Source organism: Engystomops pustulosus, chromosome 7 (assembly GCF_040894005.1).
Source record: "Engystomops pustulosus chromosome 7, aEngPut4.maternal, whole genome shotgun sequence".
NCBI classification, from domain to species: Eukaryota; Metazoa; Chordata; class Amphibia; order Anura; family Leptodactylidae; genus Engystomops; species Engystomops pustulosus.
Window position 1 is genome coordinate 135,525,317 of NC_092417.1, and position 16,203 is coordinate 135,541,519.

General features: G+C 35.7%; 18 non-coding genes across 18 annotated transcripts; all 18 read left to right on the plus strand.

The window, feature by feature from the left end:
• Positions 1-867: 867 nt before the first annotated feature.
• Positions 868-940, plus strand: TRNAV-UAC (transfer RNA valine (anticodon UAC)). The gene has a single exon. It is a non-coding gene; the product is annotated as a tRNA-Val (tRNA).
• A 291-nt stretch (positions 941-1,231) lies between these two features.
• TRNAV-UAC (transfer RNA valine (anticodon UAC)) lies at positions 1,232-1,304 on the plus strand. The gene has a single exon. It is a non-coding gene; the product is annotated as a tRNA-Val (tRNA).
• A 1,040-nt stretch (positions 1,305-2,344) lies between these two features.
• TRNAV-UAC (transfer RNA valine (anticodon UAC)) lies at positions 2,345-2,417 on the plus strand. The gene has a single exon. It is a non-coding gene; the product is annotated as a tRNA-Val (tRNA).
• A 674-nt stretch (positions 2,418-3,091) lies between these two features.
• TRNAV-UAC (transfer RNA valine (anticodon UAC)) lies at positions 3,092-3,164 on the plus strand. Its single transcript has one exon. It is a non-coding gene; the product is annotated as a tRNA-Val (tRNA).
• A 2,109-nt stretch (positions 3,165-5,273) lies between these two features.
• Positions 5,274-5,346, plus strand: TRNAV-UAC (transfer RNA valine (anticodon UAC)). The gene has a single exon. It is a non-coding gene; the product is annotated as a tRNA-Val (tRNA).
• Positions 5,347-6,748: 1,402 nt separating this feature from the next.
• On the plus strand, positions 6,749-6,821 carry TRNAV-UAC (transfer RNA valine (anticodon UAC)). The gene has a single exon. It is a non-coding gene; the product is annotated as a tRNA-Val (tRNA).
• Positions 6,822-7,495: 674 nt separating this feature from the next.
• On the plus strand, positions 7,496-7,568 carry TRNAV-UAC (transfer RNA valine (anticodon UAC)). The gene has a single exon. It is a non-coding gene; the product is annotated as a tRNA-Val (tRNA).
• A 998-nt stretch (positions 7,569-8,566) lies between these two features.
• TRNAV-UAC (transfer RNA valine (anticodon UAC)) lies at positions 8,567-8,639 on the plus strand. The gene has a single exon. It is a non-coding gene; the product is annotated as a tRNA-Val (tRNA).
• A 291-nt stretch (positions 8,640-8,930) lies between these two features.
• Positions 8,931-9,003, plus strand: TRNAV-UAC (transfer RNA valine (anticodon UAC)). The gene has a single exon. It is a non-coding gene; the product is annotated as a tRNA-Val (tRNA).
• A 674-nt stretch (positions 9,004-9,677) lies between these two features.
• On the plus strand, positions 9,678-9,750 carry TRNAV-UAC (transfer RNA valine (anticodon UAC)). Its single transcript has one exon. It is a non-coding gene; the product is annotated as a tRNA-Val (tRNA).
• Positions 9,751-10,041: 291 nt separating this feature from the next.
• TRNAV-UAC (transfer RNA valine (anticodon UAC)) lies at positions 10,042-10,114 on the plus strand. The gene has a single exon. It is a non-coding gene; the product is annotated as a tRNA-Val (tRNA).
• Positions 10,115-10,788: 674 nt separating this feature from the next.
• On the plus strand, positions 10,789-10,861 carry TRNAV-UAC (transfer RNA valine (anticodon UAC)). Its single transcript has one exon. It is a non-coding gene; the product is annotated as a tRNA-Val (tRNA).
• Positions 10,862-11,899: 1,038 nt separating this feature from the next.
• TRNAV-UAC (transfer RNA valine (anticodon UAC)) lies at positions 11,900-11,972 on the plus strand. Its single transcript has one exon. It is a non-coding gene; the product is annotated as a tRNA-Val (tRNA).
• Positions 11,973-13,010: 1,038 nt separating this feature from the next.
• Positions 13,011-13,083, plus strand: TRNAV-UAC (transfer RNA valine (anticodon UAC)). The gene has a single exon. It is a non-coding gene; the product is annotated as a tRNA-Val (tRNA).
• Positions 13,084-13,374: 291 nt separating this feature from the next.
• On the plus strand, positions 13,375-13,447 carry TRNAV-UAC (transfer RNA valine (anticodon UAC)). The gene has a single exon. It is a non-coding gene; the product is annotated as a tRNA-Val (tRNA).
• Positions 13,448-14,121: 674 nt separating this feature from the next.
• Positions 14,122-14,194, plus strand: TRNAV-UAC (transfer RNA valine (anticodon UAC)). The gene has a single exon. It is a non-coding gene; the product is annotated as a tRNA-Val (tRNA).
• A 291-nt stretch (positions 14,195-14,485) lies between these two features.
• Positions 14,486-14,558, plus strand: TRNAV-UAC (transfer RNA valine (anticodon UAC)). Its single transcript has one exon. It is a non-coding gene; the product is annotated as a tRNA-Val (tRNA).
• A 674-nt stretch (positions 14,559-15,232) lies between these two features.
• On the plus strand, positions 15,233-15,305 carry TRNAV-UAC (transfer RNA valine (anticodon UAC)). The gene has a single exon. It is a non-coding gene; the product is annotated as a tRNA-Val (tRNA).
• The last annotated feature ends 898 nt before the right edge of the window (positions 15,306-16,203 follow it).

Consider the following 16,203-nt stretch of genomic DNA (forward strand, 5'->3'; position numbering starts at 1 on the left):
AGTCAATTTGTCTGATTTACAGTTAGATTGTCCTACTTTTTATCACTTATGAGCACATCTTTTTGAACAGGTTTCTTTAGAAGAAAATTATATTGTGTTTTGAAAGATCAGTGGACAACCATTTTCTGCAGCTGTCATCCAAACCAACTGACCTGTGGTGGGTTTCATAGTGTAGTGGTCATCACGTCTGCTTTACACACAGAAGGTCCTGGGTTCAATCCCCAGTGAAACCATAGTTTAATTTTTAACTTTTGGTTATCCTTATGAAATATTTTATGTAAGAATTCTCATGTTCAGTAGACACCCATTTAAAGCAAAGACAAATGAAATCACATATTTCAATCTAGAATTCATATGGTGGTGGTCATTTAGTCTGATATACAAGTGAAATGTTCAAGTTTTCATCCCCACTAAAAACCATGGTCATATCCTTCTGAACAGGATTCTCTAGAAGAAAGTTGCATTGTCTTTTCGGAAGATCATAAAACACCTGTGTACAACAACGGTCAATTAAAACACTGCTTAAGTGTTGTGTTTCAAAGTGTAGTGGTCATCACACCTGCTTTTCATTCAGTATGTCCTGAGATCTATCCTAAGTCAAATGAAAGCCAGAGTCATTAACCCTTGGTTATCCTCAATAAATTTTCTTTCGAAGCATTCTAATGTTCTGTAGATACCCATTTGAAGGAAAAAGAAATGAAATGACACATTTCAAACAATAATTTATTTGGAAGTGGTCATTACATCTGCTATGGGATTATCCTTTTGAACATGCGTCTGTTGAAGAAAATTACAATGTATGATTTTGGAATGATCAGGAGACACCCATGTACTGCAACGGTCAATGAAAAACATAGGGACAAGTTGGGTTTCATAGTGTAGTGGTCATCACATCTGCTTTACACGCAGAAGGTCCTGGGTTCAATCCCCAGTGAAACCAAGGGCTTAATCTTTAACCATTGGTTATTTTTGAAAAACAATTATATGTAAGCATACTCAAATTCCATGGCCACCCATTTAAACGAAAGACAATTGAAATGACATATTACAATCTGTAATTCATATGGTAGCAGTCAATTTGTCTGATTTACAGTTAGATTGTCCTACTTTTTATCACTTATGAGCACATCTTTTTGAACAGGTTTCTTTATAAGAAAATTATATTGTGTTTTGAAAGATCAGTGGACAACCGTTTTCTGCAGCTGTCATCCAAACCAACTGACCTGTGGTGGGTTTCATAGTGTAGTGGTCATCACGTCTGCTTTACACGCAGAAGGTCCTGGGTTCAATCCCCAGTGAAACCATAGTTTAATTTTTAACTTTTGGTTATCCTTATGAAATATTTTATGTAAGAATTCTCATGTTCAGTAGACACCCATTTAAAGCAAAGACAAATGAAATCACATATTTCAATCTAGAATTCATATGGTGGTGGTCATTTAGTCTGATTTACAAGTGAAATGTTCAAGTTTTCATCCCCACTAAAAACCATGGTCATATCCTTCTGAACAGGATTCTCTAGAAGAAAGTTGCATTGTCTTTTCGGAAGATCATAAAACACCTGTGTACAACAACGGTCAATTAAAACACTGCTTAAGTGTTGTGTTTCAAAGTGTAGTGGTCATCACACCTGCTTTTCATTCAGTATGTCCTGAGATCTATCCTAAGTCAAATGAAAGCCAGAGTCATTAACCCTTGGTTATCCTCAATAAATTTTCTTTCGAAGCATTCTAATGTTCTGTAGATACCCATTTGAAGGAAAAAGAAATGAAATGACACATTTCAAACAATAATTTATTTGGAAGTGGTCATTACATCTGCTTTGCAAGTGGAAGCTCTTCACTTTGATCCCCACCAAAACTATGGGATTATCCTTTTGAACATGCGTTTGTTGAAGAAAATTACAATGTATGATTTTGGAATGATCAGAAGACACCCATGTACTGCAACGGTCAATGAAAAACATAGGGACAAGTTGGGTTTCATAGTGTAGTGGTCATCACATCTGCTTTACACGCAGAAGGTCCTCTGGGTTCAATCCCCAGTGAAACCAAGGGCTTAAGCTTTAACCATTGGTTATTTTTAAAAAACAATTGTATGTAAGCATACTCAAATTCCGTGGCCACCCATTTAAACGAAAGACAATTGAAATGACATATTACAATCTATAATTCATATGGTAGTAGTCAATTTGTCTGATTTACAGTTAGATTGTCCTACTTTTTATCACTTATGAGCACATCTTTTTGAACAGGTTTCTTTAGAAGAAAATTATATTGTGTTTTGAAAGATCAGTGGACAACCGTTTTCTGCAGCTGTCATCCAATCCAACTGATCTGTGGTGGGTTTCATAGTGTAGTGGTCATCACGTCTGCTTTACACGCAGAAGGTCCTGGGTTCAATCCCCAGTGAAACCATAGTTTAATTTTTAACTTTTGGTTATCCTTATGAAATATTTTATGTAAGAATTCTCATGTTCAGTAGACACCCATTTAAAGCAAAGACAAATGAAATCACATATTTCAATCTAGAATTCATATGGTGGTGGTCATTTAGTCTGATTTACAAGTGAAATGTTCAAGTTTTCATCCCCACTAAAAACCATGGTCATATCCTTCTAAACAGGATTCTCTAGAAGAAAGTTGCATTGTCTTTTCGGAAGATCATAAAACACCTGTGTACAACAACGGTCAATTAAAACACTGCTTAAGTGTTGTGTTTCAAAGTGTAGTGGTCATCACACCTGCTTTTCATTCAGTATGTCCTGAGATCTATCCTAAGTCAAATGAAAGCCAGAGTCATTAACCCTTGGTTATCCTCAATAAATTTTCTTTCGAAGCATTCTAATGTTCTGTAGATACCCATTTGAAGGAAAAAGAAATGAAATGACACATTTCAAACAATAATTTATTTGGAAGTGGTCATTACATCTGCTTTGCAAGTGGAAGCTCTTCACTTTGATCCCCACCAAAACTATGGGATTATCCTTTTGAACATGCGTCTGTTGAAGAAAATTACAATGTATGATTTTGGAATGATCAGGAGACACCCATGTACTGCAACGGTCAATGAAAAACATAGGGACAAGTTGGGTTTCATAGTGTAGTGGTCATCACATCTGCTTTACACGCAGAAGGTCCTGGGTTCAATCCCCAGTGAAACCAAGGGCTTAATCTTTAACCATTGGTTATTTTTGAAAAACAATTATATGTAAGCATACTCAAATTCCATGGCCACCCATTTAAACGAAAGACAATTGAAATGACATATTACAATCTGTAATTCATATGGTAGCAGTCAATTTGTCTGATTTACAGTTAGATTGTCCTACTTTTTATCACTTATGAGCACATCTTTTTGAACAGGTTTCTTTAGAAGAAAATTATATTGTGTTTTGAAAGATCAGTGGACAACCATTTTCTGCAGCTGTCATCCAAACCAACTGACCTATGGTGGGTTTCATAGTGTAGTGGTCATCACGTCTGCTTTACACACAGAAGGTCCTGGGTTCAATCCCCAGTGAAACCATAGTTTAATTTTTAACTTTTGGTTATCCTTATGAAATATTTTATGTAAGAATTCTCATGTTCAGTAGACACCCATTTAAAGCAAAGACAAATGAAATCACATATTTCAATCTAGAATTCATATGGTGGTGGTCATTTAGTCTGATATACAAGTGAAATGTTCAAGTTTTCATCCCCACTAAAAACCATGGTCATATCCTTCTGAACAGGATTCTCTAGAAGAAAGTTGCATTGTCTTTTCGGAAGATCATAAAACACCTGTGTACAACAACGGTCAATTAAAACACTGCTTAAGTGTTGTGTTTCAAAGTGTAGTGGTCATCACACCTTCTTTTCATTCAGTATGTCCTGAGATCTATCCTAAGTCAAATGAAAGCCAGAGTCATTAATCCTTGGTTATCCTCAATAAATTTTCTTTCGAAGCATTCTAATGTTCTGTAGATACCCATTTGAAGGAAAAAGAAATGAAATGACACATTTCAAACAATAATTTATTTGGAAGTGGTCATTAGATCTGCTATGGGATTATCCTTTTGAACATGCGTCTTTTGAAGAAAATTACAATGTATGATTTTGGAATGATCAGGAGACACCCATGTACTGCAACGGTCAATGAAAAACATTGGGACAAGTTGGGTTTCATAGTGTAGTGGTCATCACATCTGCTTTACACGCAGAAGGTCCTGGGTTCAATCCTCAGTGAAACCAAGGGCTTAATCTTTAACCATTGGTTATTTTTGAAAAACAATTATATGTAAGCATACTCAAATTCCATGGCCACCCATTTAAACGAAAGACAATTGAAATGACATATTACAATCTATAATTCATATGTTAGCAGTCAATTTGTCTGATTTACAGTTCGATTGTCCTACTTTTTATCACTTATGAGCACATCTTTTTGAACAGGTTTCTTTAGAAGAAAATTATATTGTGTTTTGAAAGATCAGTGGACAACCGTTTTCTGCAGCTGTCATCCAAACCAACTGACCTGTGGTGGGTTTCATAGTGTAGTGGTCATCACGTCTGCTTTACACACAAAAGGTCCTGGGTTCAATCCCCAGTGAAACCATAGTTTAATTTTTAACTTTTGGTTATCCTTATGAAATATTTTATGTAAGAATTCTCATGTTCAGTAGACACCCATTTAAATTAAAGACAAATGAAATCACATATTTCAATCTAGAATTCATATGGTGGTGGTCATTTAGTCTGATTTACAAGTGAAATGTTCAAGTTTTCATCCCCACTAAAAACCATGGTCATATCCTTCTGAACAGGATTCTCTAGAAGAAAGTTGCATTGTCTTTTCGGAAGATCATAAAACACTTGTGTACAACAACGGTCAATTAAAACACTGCTTAAGTGTTGTGTTTCAAAGTGTAGTGGTCATCACACCTGCTTTTCATTCAGTATGTCCTGAGATCTATCCTAAGTCAAATGAAAGCCAGAGTCATTAACCCTTGGTTATCCTCAATAAATTTTCTTTCGAAGCATTCTAATGTTCTGTAGATACCCATTTGAAGGAAAAAGAAATGAAATGACACATTTCAAACAATAATTTATTTGGAAGTGGTCATTACATCTGCTTTGCAAGTGGAAGCTCTTTACTTTGATCCCCACCAAAACTATGGGATTATCCTTTTGAACATGCGTTTGTTGAAGAAAATTACAATGTATGATTTTGGAATGATCAGGAGACACCCATGTACTGCAACGGTCAATGAAAAACATAGGGACAAGTTGGGTTTCATAGTGTAGTGGTCATCACATCTGCTTTACACGCAGAAGGTCCTGGGTTCAATCCCCAGTGAAACCAAGGGCTTAAGCTTTAACCATTGGTTATTTTTAAAAAACAATTGTATGTAAGCATACTCAAATTCCATGGCCACCCATTTAAACGAAAGACAATTGAAATGACATATTACAATCTATAATTCATATGGTAGTAGTCAATTTGTCTGATTTACAGTTAGATTGTCCTACTTTTTATCACTTATGAGCACATCTTTTTGAACAGGTTTCTTTAGAAGAAAATTATATTGTGTTTTGAAAGATCAGTGGACAACCGTTTTCTGCAGCTGTCATTCAATCCAACTGATCTGTGGTGGTTTTCATAGTGTAGTGGTCATCACGTCTGCTTTACACGCAGAAGGTCATGGGTTCAATCCCCAGTGAAACCATAGTTTAATTTTTAACTTTTGGTTATCCTTTTGAAATATTTTATGTAAGAATTCTCATGTTCAGTAGACACCCATTTAAAGCAAAGACAAATGAAATCACATATTTCAATCTAGAATTCATATGGTGGTGGTCATTTAGTCTGATTTACAAGTGAAATGTTCAAGTTTTCATCCCCACTAAAAACCATGGTCATATCCTTCTGAACAGGATTCTCTAGAAGAAAGTTGCATTGTCTTTTCGGAAGATCATAAAACACCTGTGTACAACAACGGTCAATTAAAACACTGCTTAAGTGTTGTGTTTCAAAGTGTAGTGGTCATCACACCTGCTTTTCATTCAGTATGTCCTGAGATCTATCCTATGTCAAATGAAAGCCAGAGTCATTAACCCTTGGTTATCCTCAATAAATTTTCTTTCGAAGCATTCTAAAGTTCTGTAGATACCCATTTGAAGGAAAAAGAAATGAAATGACACATTTCAAACAATAATTTATTTGGAAGTGGTCATTACATCTGCTTTGCAAGTGGAAGCTCTTCACTTTGATCCCCACCAAAACTATGGGATTATCCTTTTGAACATGCGTCTGTTGAAGAAAATTACAATGTATGATTTTGGAATGATCAGGAGACACCCATGTACTGCAACGGTCAATGAAAAGCATAGGGACAAGTTGGGTTTCATAGTGTAGTGGTCATCACATCTGCTTTACACGCAGAAGGTCCTGGGTTCAATCCCCTTCGAAACCAAGGGCTTAATCTTTAACCATTGGTTATTTTTGAAAAACAATTATATGTAAGCATACTCAAATTCCATGGCCACCCATTTAAACGAAAGACAATTGAAATGACATATTACAATCTGTAATTCATATGGTAGCAGTCAATTTGTCTGATTTACAGTTAGATTGTCCTACTTTTTATCACTTATGAGCACATCTTTTTGAACAGGTTTCTTTAGAAGAAAATTATATTGTGTTTTGAAAGATCAGTGGACAACCGTTTTCTGCAGCTGTCATCCAATTCAACTGATCGGTGGCGGGTTTTATAGTGTAGTGGTCATCACGTCTGCTTTACACGCAGAAGGTCCTGGGTTCAATCCCCAGTGAAACCATAGTTTAATTTTTAACTTTTGGTTATCCTTATGAAATATTTTATGTAAGAATTCTCATGTTCAGTAGACACCCATTTAAAGCAAAGACAAATGAAATCACATATTTCAATCTAGAATTCATATGGTGGTGGTCATTTAGTCTGATTTACAAGTGAAATGTTCAAGTTTTCATCCCCACTAAAAACCATGGTCATATCCTTCTGAACAGGATTCTCTAGAAGAAAGTTGCATTGTCTTTTCGGAAGATCATAAAACACCTGTGTACAACAACGGTCAATTAAAACACTGCTTAAGTGTTGTGTTTCAAAGTGTAGTGGTCATCACACCTGCTTTTCATTCAGTATGTCCTGAGATCTATCCTAAGTCAAATGAAAGCCAGAGTCATTAACCCTTGGTTATCCTCAATAAATTTTCTTTCGAAGCATTCTAATGTTCTGTAGATACCCATTTGAAGGAAAAAGAAATGAAATGACACATTTCAAACAATAATTTATTTGGAAGTGGTCATTACATCTGCTTTGCAAGTGGAAGCTCTTCACTTTGATCCCCACCAAAACTATGGGATTATCCTTTTGAACATGCGTCTGTTGAAGAAAATTACAATGTATGATTTTGGAATGATCAGGAGACACCCATGTACTGCAACGGTCAATGAAAAACATAAGGACAAGTTGGGTTTCATAGTGTAGTGGTCATCACATCTGCTTTACACGCAGAAGGTCCTGGGTTCAATCCCCAGTGAAACCAAGGGCTTAATCTTTAACCGTTGGTTATTTTTGAAAAACAATTATATGTAAGCATACTCAAATTCCATGGCCACCCATTTAAACGAAAGACAATTGAAATGACATATTACAATCTGTAATTCATATGGTAGCAGTCAATTTGTCTGATTTACAGTTAGATTGTCCTACTTTTTATCACTTATGAGCACATCTTTTTGAACAGGTTTCTTTAGAAGAAAATTATATTGTGTTTTGAAAGATCAGTGGACAACCATTTTCTGCAGCTGTCATCCAAACCAACTGACCTGTGGTGGGTTTCATAGTGTAGTGGTCATCACGTCTGCTTTACACACAGAAGGTCCTGGGTTCAATCCCCAGTGAAACCATAGTTTAATTTTTAACTTTTGGTTATCCTTATGAAATATTTTATGTAAGAATTCTTATGTTCAGTAGACACCCATTTAAAGCAAAGACAAATGAAATCACATATTTCAATCTAGAATTCATATGGTGGTGGTCATTTAGTCTGATATACAAGTGAAATGTTCAAGTTTTCATCCCCACTAAAAACCATGGTCATATCCTTCTGAACAGGATTCTCTAGAAGAAAGTTGCATTGTCTTTTCGGAAGATCATAAAACACCTGTGTACAACAACGGTCAATTAAAACACTGCTTAAGTGTTGTGTTTCAAAGTGTAGTAGTCATCACACCTGCTTTTCATTCAGTATGTCCTGAGATCTATCCTAAGTCAAATGAAAGCCAGAGTCATTAACCCTTGGTTATCCTCAATAAATTTTCTTTCGAAGCATTCTAATGTTCTGTAGATACCCATTTGAAGGAAAAAGAAATGAAATGACACATTTCAAACAATAATTTATTTGGAAGTGGTCATTACATCTGCTATGGGATTATCCTTTTGAACATGCGTCTGTTGAAGAAAATTACAATGTATGATTTTGGAATGATCAGGAGACACCCATGTACTGCAACGGTCAATGAAAAACATAGGCACAAGTTGGGTTTCATAGTGTAGTGGTCATCACATCTGCTTTACACGCAGAAGGTCCTGGGTTCAATCCCCAGTGAAACCAAGGGCTTAAGCTTTAACCATTGGTTATTTTTAAAAAACAATTGTATGTAACCATACTCAAATTCCATGGCCACCCATTTAAACGAAAGACAATTGAAATGACATATTACAATCTATAATTCATATGGTAGTAGTCAATTTGTCTGATTTACAGTTAGATTGTCCTACTTTTTATCACTTATGAGCACATCTTTTTGAACAGGTTTCTTTAGAAGAAAATTATATTGTGTTTTGAAAGATCAGTGGACAACCGTTTTCTGCAGCTGTCATCCAATCCAACTGATCGGTGGTGGGTTTCATAGTGTAGTGGTCATCACGTCTGCTTTACACGCAGAAGGTCCTGGGTTCAATCCCCAGTGAAACCATAGTTTAATTTTTAACTTTTGGTTATCCTTATGAAATATTTTATGTAAGAATTCTCATGTTCAGTAGACACCCATTTAAAGCAAAGACAAATGAAATCACATATTTCAATCTAGAATTCATATGGTGGTGGTCATTTAGTCTGATTTACAAGTGAAATGTTCAAGTTTTCATCCCCACTAAAAACCATGGTCATATCCTTCTGAACAGGATTCTCTAGAAGAAAGTTGCATTGTCTTTTCGGAAGATCATAAAACACCTGTGTACAACAACGGTCAATTAAAACACTGCTTAAGTGTTGTGTTTCAAAGTGTAGTGGTCATCACACCTGCTTTTCATTCAGTATGTCCTGAGATCTATCCTAAGTCAAATGAAAGCCAGAGTCATTAACCCTTGGTTATCCTCAATAAATTTTCTTTCGAAGCATTCTAATGTTCTGTAGATACCCATTTGAAGGAAAAAGAAATGAAATGACACATTTCAAACAATAATTTATTTGGAAGTGGTCATTACATCTGCTTTGCAAGTGGAAGCTCTTCACTTTGATCCCCACCAAAACTATGGGATTATCCTTTTGAACATGCGTTTGTTGAAGAAAATTACAATGTATGATTTTGGAATGATCAGAAGACACCCATGTACTGCAACGGTCAATGAAAAACATAGGGACAAGTTGGGTTTCATAGTGTAGTGGTCATCACATCTGCTTTACACGCAGAAGGTCCTGGGTTCAATCCCCAGTGAAACCAAGGGCTTAAGCTTTAACCATTGGTTATTTTTAAAAAACAATTGTATGTAAGCATACTCAAATTCCATGGCCACCCATTTAAACGAAAGACAATTGAAATGACATATTACAATCTATAATTCATATGGTAGTAGTCAATTTGTCTGATTTACAGTTAGATTGTCCTACTTTTTATCACTTATGAGCACATCTTTTTGAACAGGTTTCTTTAGAAGAAAATTATATTGTGTTTTGAAAGATCAGTGGACAACCGTTTTCTGCAGCTGTCATCCAATCCAACTGATCTGTGGTGGGTTTCATAGTGTAGTGGTCATCACGTCTGCTTTACACGCAGAAGGTCCTGGGTTCAATCCCCAGTGAAACCATAGTTTAATTTTTAACTTTTGGTTATCCTTATGAAATATTTTATGTAAGAATTCTCATGTTCAGTAGACACCCATTTAAAGCAAAGACAAATGAAATCACATATTTCAATCTAGAATTCATATGGTGGTGGTCATTTAGTCTGATTTACAAGTGAAATGTTCAAGTTTTCATCCCCACTAAAAACCATGGTCATATCCTTCTAAACAGGATTCTCTAGAAGAAAGTTGCATTGTCTTTTCGGAAGATCATAAAACACCTGTGTACAACAACGGTCAATTAAAACACTGCTTAAGTGTTGTGTTTCAAAGTGTAGTGGTCATCACACCTGCTTTTCATTCAGTATGTCCTGAGATCTATCCTAAGTCAAATGAAAGCCAGAGTCATTAACCCTTGGTTATCCTCAATAAATTTTCTTTCGAAGCATTCTAATGTTCTGTAGATACCCATTTGAAGGAAAAAGAAATGAAATGACACATTTCAAACAATAATTTATTTGGAAGTGGTCATTACATCTGCTTTGCAAGTGGAAGCTCTTCACTTTGATCCCCACCAAAACTATGGGATTATCCTTTTGAACATGCGTTTGTTGAAGAAAATTACAATGTATGATTTTGGAATGATCAGGAGACACCCATGTACTGCAACGGTCAATGAAAAACATAGGGACAAGTTGGGTTTCATAGTGTAGTGGTCATCACATCTGCTTTACACGCAGAAGGTCCTGGGTTCAATCCCCAGTGAAACCAAGGGCTTAAGCTTTAACCATTGGTTATTTTTAAAAAACAATTGTATGTAAGCATACTCAAATTCCATGGCCACCCATTTAAACGAAAGACAATTGAAATGACATATTACAATCTATAATTCATATGGTAGTAGTCAATTTGTCTGATTTACAGTTAGATTGTCCTACTTTTTATCACTTATGAGCACATCTTTTTGAACAGGTTTCTTTAGAAGAAAATTATATTGTGTTTTGAAAGATCAGTGGACAACCGTTTTCTGCAGCTGTCATTCAATCCAACTGATCTGTGGTGGTTTTCATAGTGAAGTGGTCATCACGTCTGCTTTACACGCAGAAGGTCATGGGTTCAATCCCCAGTGAAACCATAGTTTAATTTTTAACTTTTGGTTATCCTTTTGAAATATTTTATGTAAGAATTCTCATGTTCAGTAGACACCCATTTAAAGCAAAGACAAATGAAATCACATATTTCAATCTAGAATTCATATGGTGGTGGTCATTTAGTCTGATTTACAAGTGAAATGTTCAAGTTTTCATCCCCACTAAAAACCATGGTCATATCCTTCTGAACAGGATTCTCTAGAAGAAAGTTGCATTGTCTTTTTGGAAGATCATAAAACACCTGTGTACAACAACGGTCAATTAAAACACTGCTTAAGTGTTGTGTTTCAAAGTGTAGTGGTCATCACACCTGCTTTTCATTCAGTATGTCCTGAGATCTATCCTATGTCAAATGAAAGCCAGAGTCATTAACCCTTGGTTATCCTCAATAAATTTTCTTTCGAAGCATTCTAAAGTTCTGTAGATACCCATTTGAAGGAAAAAGAAATGAAATGACACATTTCAAACAATAATTTATTTGGAAGTGGTCATTACATCTGCTTTGCAAGTGGAAGCTCTTCACTTTGATCCCCACCAAAACTATGGGATTATCCTTTTGAACATGCGTCTGTTGAAGAAAATTACAATGTATGATTTTGGAATGATCAGGAGACACCCATGTACTGCAACGGTCAATGAAAAGCATAGGGACAAGTTGGGTTTCATAGTGTAGTGGTCATCACATCTGCTTTACACGCAGAAGGTCCTGGGTTCAATCCCCAGTGAAACCAAGGGCTTAATCTTTAACCATTGGTTATTTTTGAAAAACAATTATATGTAAGCATACTCAAATTCCATGGCCACCCATTTAAACGAAAGACAATTGAAATGACATATTACAATCTGTAATTCATATGGTAGCAGTCAATTTGTCTGATTTACAGTTAGATTGTCCTACTTTTTATCACTTATGAGCACATCTTTTTGAACAGGTTTCTTTAGAAGAAAATTATATTGTGTTTTGAAAGATCAGTGGACAACCGTTTTCTGCAGCTGTCATCCAAACCAACTGACCTGTGGTGGGTTTCATAGTGTAGTGGTCATCACGTCTGCTTTACACACAGAAGGTCCTGGGTTCAATCCCCAGTGAAACCATAGTTTAATTTTTAACTTTTGGTTATCCTTATGAAATATGTTATGTAAGAATTCTCATGTTCAGTAGACACCCATTTAAAGCAAAGACAAATGAAATCACATATTTCAATCTAGAATTCATATGGTGGTGGTCATTTAGTCTGATTTACAAGTGAAATGTTCAAGTTTTCATCCCCACTAAAAATCATGGTCATATCCTTCTGAACAGGATTCTCTAGAAGAAAGTTGCATTGTCTTTTCGGAAGATCATAAAACACCTGTGTACAACAACGGTCAATTAAAACACTGCTTAAGTGTTGTGTTTCAAAGTGTAGTGGTCATCACACCTGCTTTTCATTCAGTATGTCCTGAGATCTATCCTAAGTCAAATGAAAGCCAGAGTCATTAACCCTTGGTTATCCTCAATAAATTTTCTTTCGAAGCATTCTAATGTTCTGTAGATACCCATTTGAAGGAAAAAGAAATGAAATGACACATTTCAAACAATAATTTATTTGGAAGTGGTCATTACATCTGCTTTGCAAGTGGAAGCTCTTTACTTTGATCCCCACCAAAACTATGGGATTATCCTTTTGAACATGCGTTTGTTGAAGAAAATTACAATGTATGATTTTGGAATGATCAGGAGACACCCATGTACTGCAACGGTCAATGAAAAACATAGGGACAAGTTGGGTTTCATAGTGTAGTGGTCATCACATCTGCTTTACACGCAGAAGGTCCTGGGTTCAATCCCCAGTGAAACCAAGGGCTTAAGCTTTAACCATTGGTCATTTTTAAAAAACAATTGTATGTAAGCATACTCAAATTCCATGGCCACCCATTTAAACGAAAGACAATTGAAATGACATATTACAATCTATAATTCATATGGTAGTAGTCAATTTGTCTGATTTACAGTTAGATTGTCCTACTTTTTATCACTTATGAGCACATCTTTTTGAACAGGTTTCTTTAGAAGAAATTTATATTGTGTTTTGAAAGATCAGTGGACAACCGTTTTCTGCAGCTGTCATCCAATCCAACTGATCTGTGGTGGGTTTCATAGTGTAGTGGTCATCACGTCTGCTTTACACGCAGAAGGTCCTGGGTTCAATCCCCAGTGAAACCATAGTTTAATTTTTAACTTTTGGTTATCCTTATGAAATATTTTATGTAAGAATTCTTATGTTCAGTAGACACCCATTTAAAGCAAAGACAAATGAAATCACATATTTCAATCTAGAATTCATATGGTGGTGGTCATTTAGTCTGATTTACAAGTGAAATGTTCAAGTTTTCATCCCCACTAAAAACCATGGTCATATCCTTCTGAACAGGATTCTCTAGAAGAAAGTTGCATTGTCTTTTCGGAAGATCATAAAACACCTGTGTACAACAACGGTCAATTAAAACACTGCTTAAGTGTTGTGTTTCAAAGTGTAGTGGTCATCACACCTGCTTTTCATTCAGTATGTCCTGAGATCTATCCTAAGTCAAATGAAAGCCAGAGTCATTAACCCTTGGTTATCCTCAATAAATTTTCTTTCGAAGCATTCTAATGTTCTGTAGATACCCATTTGAAGGAAAAAGAAATGAAATGACACATTTCAAACAATAATTTATTTGGAAGTGGTCATTACATCTGCTTTGCAAGTGGAAGCTCTTCACTTTGATCCCCACCAAAACTATGGGATTATCCTTTTGAACATGCGTTTGTTGAAGAAAATTACAATGTATGATTTTGGAATGATCAGGAGACACCCATGTACTGCAACGGTCAATGAAAAACATAGGGACAAGTTGGGTTTCATAGTGTAGTGGTCATCACATCTGCTTTACACGCAGAAGGTCCTGGGTTCAATCCCCAGTGAAACCAAGGGCTTAAGCTTTAACCATTGGTCATTTTTAAAAAACAATTGTATGTAAGCATACTCAAATTCCATGGCCACCCATTTAAACGAAAGACAATTGAAATGACATAATACAATCTATAATTCATATGGTAGTAGTCAATTTGTCTGATTTACAGTTAGATTGTCCTACTTTTTATCACTTATGAGCACATCTTTTTGAACAGGTTTCTTTAGAAGAAAATTATATTGTGTTTTGAAAGATCAGTGGACAACCGTTTTCTGCAGCTGTCATCCAATCCAACTGATCTGTGGTGGGTTTCATAGTGTAGTGGTCATCACGTCTGCTTTACACGCAGAAGGTCCTGGGTTCAATCCCCAGTGAAACCATAGTTTAATTTTTAACTTTTGGTTATCCTTATGAAATATTTTATGTAAGAATTCTCATGTTCAGTAGACACCCATTTAAAGCAAAGACAAATGAAATCACATATTTCAATCTAGAATTCATATGGTGGTGGTCATTTAGTCTGATTTACAAGTGAAATGTTCAAGTTTTCATCCCCACTAAAAACCATGGTCATATCCTTCTGAACAGGATTCTCTAGAAGAAAGTTGCATTGTCTTTTCGGAAGATCATAAAACACCTGTGTACAACAACGGTCAATTAAAACACTGCTTAAGTGTTGTGTTTCAAAGTGTAGTGGTCATCACACCTGCTTTTCATTCAGTATGTCCTGAGATCTATCCTAAGTCAAATGAAAGCCAGAGTCATTAACCCTTGGTTATCCTCAATAAATTTTCTTTCGAAGCATTCTAATGTTCTGTAGATACCCATTTGAAGGAAAAAGAAATGAAATGACACATTTCAAACAATAATTTATTTGGAAGTGGTCATTACATCTGCTTTGCACGTGGAAGCTCTTCACTTTGATCCCCACCAAAACTATGGGATTATCCTTTTGAACATGCGTCTGTTGAAGAAAATTACAATGTATGATTTTGGAATGATCAGGAGACACCCATGTACTGCAACGGTCAATGAAAAACATAGGGACAAGTTGGGTTTCATAGTGTAGTGGTCATCACATCTGCTTTACACGCAGAAGGTCCTGGGTTCAATCCCCAGTGAAACCAAGGGCTTAAGCTTTAACCATTGGTTATTTTTGAAAAACAATTATATGTAAGCATACTCAAATTCCATGGCCACCCATTTAAACGAAAGACAATTGAAATGACATATTACAATCTGTAATTCATATGGTAGCAGTCAATTTGTCTGATTTACAGTTAGATTGTCCTACTTTTTATCACTTATGAGCACATCTTTTTGAACAGGTTTCTTTAGAAGAAAATTATATTGTGTTTTGAAAGATCAGTGGACAACCATTTTCTGCAGCTGTCATCCAAACCAACTGACCTGTGGTGGGTTTCATAGTGTAGTGGTCATCATGTCTGCTTTACACACAGAAGGTCCTGGGTTCAATCCCCAGTGAAACCATAGTTTAATTTTTAACTTTTGGTTATCCTTATGAAATATTTTATGTAAGAATTCTCATGTTCAGTAGACACCCATTTAAAGCAAAGACAAATGAAATCACATATTTCAATCTAGAATTCATATGGTGGTGGTCATTTAGTCTGATATACAAGTGAAATGTTCAAGTTTTCATCCCCACTAAAAACCATGGTCATATCCTTCTGAACAGGATTCTCTAGAAGAAAGTTGCATTGTCTTTTCGGAAGATCATAAAACACCTGTGTACAACAACGGTCAATTAAAACATTGCTTAGGTGTTGTGTTTCAAAGTGTAGTGGTCATCACACCTGCTTTTCATTCAGTATGTCCTGAGATCTATCCTAAGTCAAATGAAAGCCAGAGTCATTAACCCTTGGTTATCCTCAATAAATTTTCTTTCGAAGCATTCTAATGTTCTGTAGATACCCATTTGAAGGAAAAAGAAATGAAATGACACATTTCAAACAATAATTTATTTGGAAGTGGTCATTACATCTGCTATGGGATTATCCTTTT